Source organism: Coregonus clupeaformis, chromosome 9 (genome assembly GCF_020615455.1).
Source record: "Coregonus clupeaformis isolate EN_2021a chromosome 9, ASM2061545v1, whole genome shotgun sequence".
In the NCBI taxonomy this organism is placed as follows: Eukaryota; Metazoa; Chordata; class Actinopteri; order Salmoniformes; family Salmonidae; genus Coregonus; species Coregonus clupeaformis.
This window is the reverse complement of record NC_059200.1, coordinates 52,889,906-52,903,600: the sequence shown is the minus strand read 5'-3', so window position 1 is coordinate 52,903,600 and position 13,695 is coordinate 52,889,906.

The window sequence follows — 13,695 nt, the reverse complement described above, 5'->3', positions numbered from 1 at the left end:
CAGAAAATCACATTGTAGGATTTTTAATGAATTTATTTGCAAATTATGTTGGAAAATAAGTATTTGGTCAATAACAAAAGTTTCTCAATACTTTGTTATATACCCTTTGTTGGCAATGACACAGGTCAAACGTTTTCTGTAAGTCTTCACAAGGTTTTCACACACTGTTGCTGGTATTTTGGCCCATTCCTCCATGCAGATCTCCTCTAGAGCAGTGATGTTTTGGGGCTGTCGCTGGGCAACACGGACTTTCAACTCCCTCCAAAGATTTTCTATGGGGTTGAGATCTGGAGACTGGCTAGGCCACTCCAGGACCTTGAAATGCTTCTTACAAAGCCACTCCTTCGTTGCCCGGGCGGTGTGTTTGGGATCATTGTCATGCTGAAAGACCCAGCCACGTTTCATCTTCAATGCCCTTGCTGATGGAAGGAGGTTTTCACTCAAAATCTCACGATACATGGCCCCATTCATTCTTTCCTTTACACGGATCAGTCGTCCTGGTCCCTTTGCAGAAAAACAGCCCCAAAGCATGATGTTTCCACCCCCATGCTTCACAGTAGGTATGGTGTTCTTTGGATTCTTTGTTCTCCAAACACGACGAGTTGGTTTCATCTGACCATATGACATTCTCCCAATCCTCTTCTGGATCATCCAAATGCACTCTAGCAAACTTCAGACGGGCCTGGACATGTACTGGCTTAAGCAGGGGGACACGTCTGGCACTGCAGGATTTGAGTCCCTGGCGGCGTAGTGTGTTACTGATGGTAGGCTTTGTTACTTTGGTCCCAGCTCTCTACAGGTCATTCACTAGGTCCCCCCGTGTGGTTCTGGGATTTTTGCTCACCGTTCTTGTGATCATTTTGACCCCACGGGGTGAGATCTTGCGTGGAGCCCCAGATCGAGGGAGATTATCAGTGGTCTTGTATGTCTTCCATTTCCTAATAATTGCTCCCACAGTTGATTTCTTCAAACCAAGCTGCTTAACTATTGCAGATTCAGTCTTCCCAGCCTGGTGCAGGTCTACAATTTTGTTTCTGGTGTCCTTTGACAGCTCTTTGGTCTTGGCCATAGTGGAGTTTGGAGTGTGACTGTTTGAGGTTGTGGACAGGTGTCTTTTATACTGATAACAAGTTCAAACAGGTGCCATTAATACAGGTAACGAGTGGAGGACAGAGGAGCCTCTTAAAGAAGAAGTTACAGGTCTGTGAGAGCCAGAAATCTTGCTTGTTTGTAGGTGACCAAATACTTATTTTCCACCATAATTTGCAAATAAATTCATTAAAAATCCTACAATGTGATTTTCTGGAAAGAAAATTCTCAATTTGTCTGTCATAGTTGATGTGTATCTATGATGAAAATTACAGGCCTCTCTCATCTTTTTAAGTGGGAGAACTTGCACAATTGGTGGCTGACTAAATACTTTTTTCCCCCACTCTAATTTGTAAATGATGAAATATATATATTTATCAGTGTTTTAGAATTAGTTGCTTATTAGGCTATATATCGATGTGTGCCTGATGCCACCACTCATCTCTGATTCTCCGCTGGGTGCGCAATATCAGGTGCGCCTATAGGCTATTTAGTGTGGTTTCAATCCAATGATCCATAGCCTATAGGCTATAGGCTACAAAGTGCATGCTCGGAGAAGCACAGAGCAAAGTTATATTCTAAGATTGCTAATTGGATGGTGTAAATAAAACTAGGCTGCATTACACACTGCAATGGATATTCCAACCCTGAGCCACAGCCTGTTCTGCTCTTGCTGATCAAAAAAAAATGTGTGTGCTGCCTAACCAATGGCTGTGCTGTGTAGGCCTACGGTGGCAGATCAGGAGGAGAGTCAAATGTTGCGCGGACTAGCCTATAGCCTATGTTCTGTTAAGTTTGAGAAGGAGAGTGCGAAGATGAGAAGGGGGACCGGAGGTCAACTTTGATAGCTTGCTACTACTATGCTTCTTGCCCATGATGTATTTATCAGAGTTATTGGCCTCACAATAAGCCAGATTCGAGTAACTTACATTGTGGTGCTGAAACTTGAAGCAGCAGCTGCGGCACAATCAATTGGAAATGGACAGCTCATGGTGCAAATTCGAGTAGACATAATTCATTTAAACCGTCTTCATTTTAATTAGACTTTAACAACAAGAGGGCGTTGTGTTGGAGCCTATTTCTTCCTATTTAAGAAATAAGAGGTAGGTCTACCTGTTTGACTGACGGAATTAGGCTATAGGCTGCTATCCATAGATTTGTCGGTCAATTCCTCCACCCACCATGCACCCTTTAAATAGCCTACCTCTGTGTCAGTGAAGGGCGGTTAAGTTAAAACCAAGACTAGAATTGAGGGGGTATGAGAGGATATGCCATAGGCCTACATTTTATTAAAGAAAATGGGAAAAAGCACAGGCCTACCCCTTGTTAGCTTAAGAGTGAAGAAAATAAAATGGATCCGATCATATAAAGTGATCTATAACAGTGCTTTGGTCTGCTTTATACTAGAAACAAGCTGTAAAATACTTGGGAAAGACTCCGATGCAAATGGGGATATCATTGTTTCGTTACTTAAACATTCAGAGGCTGAGCTACAACCTTCTATAGCCGAGGAGGCCAAAAATGTACTTTGCTTGGTAAGTCATCTAATTATGTCACTATCAATTGATTGAGCTATTCACTTTCTGTACAATAGAATATGTTTAAACCCAGACAGCTTTTAGAGAAACACTTGTGACCATCTCTTGTTGGGTTAAGCCACGAAAGAAGAGTAGCCAGCAGTTAATGTTTAAATTTTTCTGCATTGGTAGGCCTACTCTGTCTGGGGTGGAAAGTACCATGCTCAGAAATGTTCATTGCAAACAAGACACACTTATTTGACATTGGAGAAATATGATAGGCCTATTTTGCTGAAGGGAGGGCCATCCATTTTCATTTCAGAGCGGTACGATTTTCTTAGTGGACAATGACCATTGTAGTTGGCAAGACAGCACAGACATTTCTGGGGCGTTTATAAGGGGGGTTGAGCAAGAATAGCACAAGAACTATGCAGTAACGTAATGCAGCATCCGACCTGACTGACCCTTATTTGAACAGCCTCCATCATATCTTATCCAAAAATAATACTCATCCGAATGTATCCGTCAATTTACAATTGTTAAGCACATTTTAGGGGACAATGTTTTCATATTAAAGCGTTTATCTTATCTAGTTTTGATCTTGAATGTTTAATGTTGAATATTTGTATTAGGCCTATATCATAGCGATTGCAATACATATGAAACATATGGAGTATCCAATACTTTACCTTGAATTCGGTACAAATCACATTTTTGTGGAACCACCCCCTTTAAGTGTATGAATTAGGCTGTTTGAGAAGGTTTTAATCCTAAACAACCTGCCTACACATAGTTTGAAGTACATTACCAACAAAGCTACTGTAGTAGGTCAAAGCTGTGTGCTGGAAAACCTTGGTAGCGCATGGGTGAAGTAGGCATTTTGGTGCTAGTGAATTTCCTTTCTTTTTCGGCTTCAGACCAATGCCTATTCTCACATAAAACATAGTTTTTTGTTTTTAATTGTATATACAGTGCATTCTGAAAGTATTCAGACCCCTTGACTTTTTCCACATTTAGTTACATTACAGACTTATTCTAAAATATAATAAGTATTTTTCCCTCATCAATCTACACACAATACCCATAATGACAAAGCAAAAACAGGTTCGTAATTTTTGCAAGTTTATTAAAAATATAAAAAACGGAAATATTCCATTTACATAACTATTCACACCCTTTACTCAGTACTTTGTTGAAGCGCCTTTGGCAGCAATTACAGTCTCAAGTCGTTTTGGGCTTGAAGCTACAAGCTTGGCACACCTGTATTTGCGGCGTTTCTCCCATTCTTCTCTGCAGATCCTCTCAAGCTCTGTCAGGTTGGATGGGGAGCGTTGCTGCACAACTATTTTCAGGTCTCTCCAGAGATGTTCGATCGGGTTCAAGTCTGGGCTCTGGCTTGGCCACTCAAGGACATTCAGAGTCTTGTCCCGAAGCCACTTATGCGTTGTCTTTGCTATGTGCTTAGGGTTATTGTCCTGTTGGAAGGTGAACCTTCGCTCTGGAGCAGGTTTTCATCAAGGATATCTCTGTACTTTACTCTGTTCATCTTTGCTTTGATCCTGACTAGTCTCCCAGTCCCTGCTGCTGAAAAACACCCCCACAGCATGATGCTGCCACCACCATGATTCACAGTAGGGATGGTGCCAGGTTTCCTCCAGACGTGATGCTTGGCATTCAGGCCAAAGAGTTTAATCTTGGTTTCATCAGACCATAGAATATTGTTTCTCATGATCTGAGAGTCTTTAGGTGCCTTTTGGCAAACACCAAGTGGGCTGTCATGTGCCTTTTATTGAGGAGTGGCTTCTGTCTGGGCACTCTACGATAAAGGCCTGATTGGTGGAGTGCTGCAGAGATGGTTGTCCTTCTGGAAGGTTCTCCCATCTCAACAGTGGAACTCTGGAGCTCTGTTAGGGTGACCATCGAGTTCTTGGTCACCTCCCTGACCAAGGCCCTTCTCCCCCGATTGCTCAGTTTGGCCGGGCGGCCAGCTCTAGGAAGAGTCTTGGTGGTTCCAAACTTCTTCCATTTAAGAATAATGGAGGCCACTGTGTTCTTGGGGACCTTCAATGCTGCAGAAATGTTTTGGTACCCTTCACCAGATCTGTGCCTCGACACAATCCTGTCTCGGAGCTCTACGGACAATTCCTTTTGACCTCATGGCTTGGTTTTTGCTCTGACATGCACTGTCAACTGTGGGACCTTATATAGACAGGTGTGTTCCTTTCCAAATCATGTCCAATCAATTGAATATACCACAGGTGGACTCCAATCAAGTTGTAGAAACATCTCAAGGATGATCAATGGAAACAGGATGCACCTGAGCTCAATTTCGAGTCTTATAGCAAAGCGTCTGAATACTTATGTAAATAAGGTATTTCTTTTTTTTATATATATATACATTTGCTAAATTCTGTAAAAACCTGTTTTCGCATTGTCATTATGGGGATTTTTTTTCAAAATCCAGTTTAGAATAAGGCTTTAACATAAAAAAATGTGGAAAAAGTCAAGGGGTCTGAATACTTTCCGAAGGCACTGTATGTAGGTCTATTTGGATTGCAGGGCTGGGCATTCAATCTGGCCCGTGGGAGGTTTGAGCGAAAAAAATGTATAAAGAAAATGTTGAGGAGGAAATTGTCACGCCCTGGCTCTAGGGACTCTTTTATGTTGAGCCAGGGTGTGTAGAGTCTATGTTTTGTGTTCATTGTTTCAGTTTCTAGTTCATGTGTTTCTATGTTGGCCGTGGTGGTTCTCAATCAGAGGCAACGTGAATCAGCTGTTGCTTGTTGTCTCTGATTGGGAACCATACTTAGGCAGCCGTTTGGCACTTGTGTTTTGTGGGATCTTGTTCCGTGTTGGTTTGTGTATGTACCCAAGGACTTCACGTATCGTTTTGTTGTTTTTGTTCGTGTGGTAAAATAATAATAAAAGATGTTCGCATTCCACGCTGCGCATTGGTCCACTCCTTTTGACGATCGTGACAGAAGATACCAACATAACAGGACCAAGCAGCGTGTCCAGGAGCAGACAGCCTGGACTTGGGAGGAGATATTGGACGGGAAAGGGTCCTGGACTTGGGAGGAGATCCAGGCTGGTATGGATCGCCGTCCGTGGGAGGAGACGGTGGAGGCGCGCCGTAGAGAGGAGCAGCGGCGCCAACCGGGCCGACGTCGGACACGCAAGAGGCAACCCCAAGAAATGTTTAGGGGGGGGGGGGGCACACGGCATGGACGACGGGGCTGCTGGAGGCAGCTACAGGGCGAGTTTGGGGATTAGGAGAGGAGGCCACCGGGTTTGGGGGGCCGGAAGGGAGGTTTGGCGGCGCCTAGAGGTAGAGCAGAGCCAACTCCCCGTACTCAGGCTAGGCAGCGTGAGACTGGGCAGGTTCCGAGATATGCGGAGCTGCGTACTGTGCCGCGAGTGGTCCGGCACAGTCCGGTACGTCCTGTGCGAGCACCACGCACGTGTCGTGCTAAGGTGGGCATGCAGCCAGGACGGAGTGTGCCGGCTCAACGCTCGTGGCCTCCAGTACCCCTCCTCAGTCCCGGATATCCTGCGCCAGTGTCACGTGCTGTTGTGCCAGTACGTGTACACAGCCCTGTACGTCCTGTGCTGATGCCTCACACAGAGTGTGTTAAGATAGGCATTCAGCCAGGACGGGTTGTGTCAGCTCTTCGCTCCAGACCTCCAGTCAGTCTCCACAGCCCGGTCCGGCCTGTTCCTGCCCCTCGCACCAAGCCAATGGTGCGCGTCGCCAGCCCGGTCCAGCCTGTTCCTGCCCCTCGCACCAAGCCATTGGTGTGCGTCGCCAGCCCGGCCCGGCCTGTTCCTGCTCCCCGCACCAAGCCAATGGTGCGCGTTGCCAGCCCGGCCCGGCCTGTTCCTGCCCCTCGCACCAAGCCAATGGTGCGCATCGCCAGCCCAGTCCGGCCTGTTCCTGCCCCTTGCACCAAGCCAATGGTGCGCGTCGCCAGCCCGGCCTGTTCCTGCTCCCCGCACCAAGCCAATGGTGCGCGTTGCCAGGCCGGCCCGGCCTGTTCCTGCCCCTCGCACCAAGCCTATGGTGCGTGTTGCCAGCCCGGTCCGGCCTGTTCCTGCTCCCCGCACCAAGCCTATGGTGTGCGTCGCCAGCCCGGCCCGGCCCGTTCCTGCTCCCCGCACCAAGCCAGTGGTGCGCTTCGTCAGCCCGGCCCGGCCCGTTCCTGCTCCCCGCACCAAGCCTGTGGTGCGCATCGTCAGCCCGGCCGGCCCGTTCCTGCTCCCCGCACCAAGCCAGGGGTACGCGTCGTCAGCCCGGTCCGGCCCATTCCTGCTCCCCGCACCAACCCTGTGGTGTGCGTCGTCAGTCCGGCACAGCCCGTGCCCGTTTCACCGGTGCCTGGTAAGGTACCGGTCAGTTGCTCCACACCGGAGCCTAAGCAATCCGCTCCACCGATGTCCAGTCCAGCTCCAGCCAGCGGGACCAGACCAGGGGCACTACGGGGGGGTTATTAGAGGGTGGTGGTCACGCCCGGAGCCGGATCCGCCTCCGAGGAAGAATGCCCACCCGGCCCTCCCCTGTTCGGTTTATGTTGGCGCAGTCGCAGTCCGCACCTTTGGGGGAGGGTACTGTCACGCCCTGGCTCTAGGGACTCTTTTATGTTGAGCCAGGGTGTGTAGAGTCTATGTTTTGTGTTCATTTTTTCAGTTTCTAGTTCATGTGTTTCTATGTTGGCCGGGGTGGTTCTCAATCAGAGGCAACGTGAATCAGCTGTTGCTTGTTGTCTCTGATTGGGAACCATACTTAGGCAGCCGTTTGGCACTTGTGTTTTGTGGGATCTTGTTCCGTGTTGGTTTGTGTATGTACCCAAGGACTTCACGTATCGTTTTATTGTTTTTGTTCGTGTGGTAAAATAATAATAAAAGATGTTCGCATTCCACGCTGCGCATTGGTCCACTCCTTTTGACGATCGTGACAGAAATTATTATTTTGGGTTAAAAAACCCTCCAGGCCACCCTTGAACTTCTAAAACTAGATAGAAAGAATATAAAAAATGATAATGGGCGTTAATACGTTTTATAATACATTTTCAAATAACTGCCTGGCCCGCAAATTGCTTTGATAAAAATAAATTGGTCCGAAAATTTGTCTGTGCGGCCCTCCACTGAATTTTGAAATCCCTAACCAAAATCCTCAAACCAAAATTATTGCCCACATCTTGTATATTATATGTATTTCATCAATTTAATTGTCTGTAAACTGCCTTTAGAGAGCCCAGTCTTGCCTGAGCTGTGCATTTGTTTGCCCATCTGATGAGGACCACAATGGAAGTAATTCTGTTGACTTTGTTTTTTTACCCTTTTAATGTTTTTGCAATTTGCCAAATAAATAAACAAATTAGGCCAATTCCTTAATTCAGGTGGAGACGACACTTCATTTTGGGATAACGTAGGTTTTCCACCACTTCCGAATTCGCAAGATGAAGTGCCGCCCCCATTCAATTTCAACGGCAATGCGCAGGGGATTGTGGGAAGGTGAGTGGTGCGAACCCTGCTAGTGGAGCGATAGAAAAAGTTAAGCTCTGCTCTACTTCATGCAAATTGCACACAGCCACCGCTGCCATTATCCAATCAGTTGAAGAGCAGACATTTGCTTGAAAATCTTCCTTTCATGAAACATAGTTCTGCCTGTCATTAGTTCTGGGCAAGCATAACCAAAAGAGATGGAGGAAAGCCAATCATCGCTGTGTCTGATTTTCCAATTCTATATGATTTAGCTTTGCTAGAATACAGAGACAAAATCATAAGGTCAATCTCATGGAGGAGGATTACAGAGATTGTTGGTGGGTGAAGAGAGATTTGCACAACAATGTTTAATTGTGCTGCTAGCCAGCTCTGAACATCAAGCAACCTAAACCTCAAAACTGTGATCAAAGCCGCCATTTTTGTGAGTTTAGCTATTCTCTGCTTCAGATGTACAATGACAAGATGGCGTCGACGGAGATGGCTGCCTCACGACTAGCTCTTAGGAAACTTTGCGGTATGTTTTTATATGTATTATTTTGTACATTATTAGCTCAGGAAATATTTTGTGTCATTACATACAGCCGGGAAGAACTATTGGATATCAGAGCGGCGGTAACTCACCAGAACTACCAGCATCACGACCAGGAATACGACTTCCCCGAAGCAGATCCTTTGTTCACTCTCCCCAGAGCAATTTAACTGATTCCAGAGGCCGACCCAAAACATCGCCGGTGGAGGAGAGGCACTGGAGGCGGCCTGCTGGTTCGAACGCACACCACCCAAAGCTTCCGAGTATATTACTCGCTAATGTTCAGTCTTTGGATAACAAAGTTGATGAGCTCAGGGCAAGGATTTCTTTCCAGAGAGACATCAGGGCCTGTAACATACTTTGTTTCACGGAAACATGGCTCTCTCGGGATACTCTGTCGGAATCGGTCCAGCCAGAGGGATTCTCAGTTCATCGCGCAGATAGGAATAAATATCTCTCCGGGAAGCAGATGGGCGGAGGTGTGTGTTTCATGATTAACGACTTATGGTGTAATTGTAGTAACATACAGGAACTCAAGTCCTTTTGTTCACCCGACCTAGAATACATTACAATCAAATGCCGACCGTATTATCTCCCAAGAGAATGTTCCTCTGTTATAGCCATGGCCATTTATATCATTGAACTGATGCAAAAACAAAGTTGATTCAACCAGTGTGGGCCCAGTGGGTTATGACTAAAAAGGCTTCATGCATAGCTTACATTTTTTGCCGTAGGAGTAAAATGTATCTAATTCTCAGCACTAGCGACCAATTTTGTACTCTGAGACGCTTTATGGATATACGGACCAAGCTCTCGTCCAAGAGCTCCAGACAGGGGTCTATGACACCACCAAGCTCCGGCTCAAGGGCACCGACCTGGCCGGCTACGTCAAGCGATCCGTGGTGGAATGCACCAAGGGACCTGGCCTGGGTCTGTCTGAAAATTACCACTCTTGTAATTTAGATTGAACAGACAGACAGACAGACAAGAGGAGTTAGACGGGACAGAGGAAGAGCAGTGGGGATGGGATTCAAGAACACACAAACACAGACAAAGATGTGTAGTGGCATCCGTGGTGACTTCTAGACCAACATCTAGACCACCTGTAGCCCAAAAGATAACCTCTACATTGGAATCAGCAATGTTTCCAATAAGAGGCAGTACTACCAGAGAAAGGAGGAGATAGGAATCCCATTGGGCAATGAAACGTATAATGCCCCACTCAGCAGACTGCCGACCAATTGCGTTTACGTTTTCACGCTGCGCCACGCGGTTGGTTAAGATAATCGTCACGTAATCCCTTCTCAAAGTCAGGGTATGAGTCGAGAAACCTGCCTATTTTTCTCTAAGGTACGTAATGTCACGATTCCAAAGCAATACGATATTACAGAGAACATAGTTCATTATCTCACATCTCAGAAAATATTTGTAATGTTGTTTTTCTTGTTCACGAAATTCATGCTAATTTTGGGTTTTTAAGCTAGTGCCAAATTCACTCCAATTCACTCCTTGAAGAAGAGCTCGCCTTGTTCCAGAATGCAATGTGCGGCACATTGATGACACATGGGCAACGTACATAATGTACACAATGGCCGTTAATACGATTCCAATGGAGTTTCCCCATTTCCTCAAAAGTATCTCTGGTACTACTAGGAGGCAGTAGTATTTGATGTAGAACCATCAAATTCAACTGTGTAGAGCAAGTCCTCAAATCCACAGAAACACCTGTAGTTCTTTAATAAAATAATAAATCCAAATAACTCCAAAAATGCTTTGTCAAATTTGTTGATAGTGAAAATTAGAGGAAATTCAATCATAAGAAACAAGGGAATGTATTTGTCAAATTTGAATATAAAGGGTATTCTGTGTTTTCATAGGGAATGTAAAAGTAAAAAAATATATACACTACAAAAGTTTTAGAACACCTTCTCATTCAAGGGTTTTTCTTTATTTTTACTATTTTCCACATTGTAGAATAATAGTGAAGACATCAAAACTATGAAATAACACATATGGAATCATGTAGTAACCAAAAAAGTGTTAAACAAATCAAAATATATTTATATTTGAGATTCTTCAAATAGCCACCCTTTGCCTTGATGACAGCTTTGCACACTCTTGGCATTCTCTCAACCAGCTTCACCTGGAATGCTTTTCCAACAGTTTTGAAGCACTTCCCACATATGCTGAGCACTTGTTGGCTGCTTTTCCTTCACTCTGCGGTCCGACTCATCCCACACCATCTCAATTTGGTTAAGGTCGGGGGATTGTGGAGGCCAGGTCATCTGATGCAGCACTCCATCACTCTCCTTCTTGGTAAAATAGCCCTTACACAGCCTGGAATTGTGTTGGGTCATTGTCCTGTAGAAAAACAAATGATATTCCCACTAAGCCCAAACCAGATGGGATGGCGTATCGCTGCAGAATGCTGTGGTAGCCATGCTGGTTAAGTGTGCCTTGAATTCTAAATAAATCACAGACAGTGTCACCAGCAAAGCACCCCAACACCATAACACCTCCTCCTCCATGCTTTACGGTGGGAAATACACATGCAGAAATCATCCATTCACCCACAACGCGTCTCACAAAGACATGGCGGTTGGAACCAAAAATCTCAAATTTGGACTCCAGACCAAAGGACAAATTTTCACTGGTCTAAAGTCGTGGTCAAAAGTTTTGAGAATGACACAAGTATTGGTCTTCACAAAGTTAGCTGCTTCAGTGTTATGATATATTTTTATCAGATGTTACTATGGTAAACTGAAGTATAATTACAAGCATTCCATAAGTGTCAAAGGCTTTTATTGACAATTACATTAAGTTTATGCAAAGAGTTAATATTTGCAGTGTTGACCCTTCTCTTTCAAGACCTCTGCAATCCGCCCTGGCATGCTGTCAATTAACTTCTGTGCCACATCCTGACTGATGGCAGCCCATTCTTGCAAACTGTTCTTGGATGGTTGGGAGAAGTTGCTCTCGGAGGATGTGTTGGTACCATTCTTTATTCATGGCTGTGTTCTTAGGCAAAATTGTGAGTGAGCCCACTCCCTTGGCTGAGAAGCAACCCCACACATGAATGGTCTCAGGATGCTTTACTGTTGGCATGACACAGGACTGATGGTAGCGCTCACCTTTTCTTCTCCGGAAAAGGTGTTTTCCGGATGCCCCAAACAATCGGAAAGGAGATTCATCAGATAAAATGACTTTACCCCAGTCCTCAGCAGTCCAATCCCTGTAAATTTTGCAGATGTTTTTCCTGGAGAGAAGTGGCTTCTTTGCTGCCCTTCTTGACACCAGGCCATCCTCTAAAAGTCTTCGCCTCACTGTGCGTGCAGATGCACTCACACCTGCCTGCTGACATTCCTGAGCAAGCTCTGCACTGATGGTGCCCCGATCCCGCAGCGTAATCAACTTTAGGAGACGGTCCTGGCGCTTGCTGGACTTTCTTGGGCGCCCTGATGCCTTCTTCACAACAATTGAACCTCCTTGAAGTTCTCGATGATGCGATAAATGGTTGATTTAGGTTCAATCTTACTTGCAGCAATATCCTTGCCTGTGAAGCCCTTTTTGTGCAAAGCAATGATGACGGCACATGTTTCCTTGCAGGTAACCATGGTTAACAGAGGAAGAACAATGATTTCAAGCACCACCCTCCTTTTAAGGCTTCCAGTCTGTTATTCTAACTCAATCAGCATGACAGAGTGATCTCCAGCCTTGTCCTCGTCAACACTCTCACCTGTGTTAACGAGAGAATCACTAACACGATGGCAGCTGGTCCTTTTGTGGCAGGGCTGAAATGCAGTGGAAATGTTTTTGGGGGATTAAGTCCATTTTCATTGCAAAGAGGGACTTTGCAATTAATCTGATCACTCTTCATGTTCTGGAGTATATGCCATCATCAAAACTGAGGCAGCAGACTTTGAAAATTAGTATTTGTGTCATTCTCAAAACTTTTGACCACGACTGTAATGTCCATTGCTCGTGTTTCTTGGCCCAAGCAAGTCTCTTCTTCTTATTGGTGTCCTTTAGTAGTGTTTTTTTTGCACCAATTCGACCATGAAGGCCTGATTCACAGTCTCCGTTGAACAGTTGATGTTGAGATGTGTCTGTTACTTGAACTCTGTGAAGCATTTATTTGGGCTGCAATTTCTGAGGCTGGTAACTCTAATGAACTTATCTTCTGCAGCAGAGGTAACTCTGGGTCTTCCATTCCTGTGGCGGTCCTCATAACAGCCAGTTTCATCATAGCACTTGATGGTTTTTGCGACTGCACTTGAAGAAACTTTCAAAGTTCTTGAAATGTTCCGTATTGACTGACCTTTATGTCTTAAAGTAATGATGGACTGTCATTTCTATTTGAACTGTTCTTGCCATAATATGGACTTGGTATTTTACCAAATAGGGCTATCTTCTGTATACCCCCCTACCTTGTCACAACACAACTGATTAGCTCAAACACATTAAGAAGGAAAGAAATTCCACAAATTAACTTTTAAGAAGGCACACCTGTCAATTGAAATGAAGCTGGTTGAGAGAATGCCAAGTGTGTGCAAAGCTGTCATCAAGGCAAAGGGTGGATATTTGAAGAATCTCAAATCTCAAATATATTTTTATTTGTTTAACACTTTTCTGGTTACTACATGATGCCATATGTGTTATTTCATAGTTTTGATGTCTTCACTATTATTCTACAATGTAGAAAATAGTAAAAATAAAGAAAAATCCTTGAATGAGTAGGTGTTCTAAAACCTTTCACCGGTACTGTATATAGATTAATAAAATAATATAAACGAAAAAAATCTAATTAAGTTTATGGTCCAAAGTCTCATACTAAGTACTAGCGACCCTTCTGTATATGTAACACTGGCCAAAAGGGGGTTACTAAACTCTAGGGAGCTGCATCAAGGAACATTTTAGCTTTACTGAAAGTGCTTAATCTTGAAAATGTACTGTTGACATGCACAATTTCCTCCGCGGCATATCCCTAATGAAAAAGTCCAATAGATTGCATTGGATTCGTCACAATCCACTGAATGCACCGCTTAGTTCATAGAACTG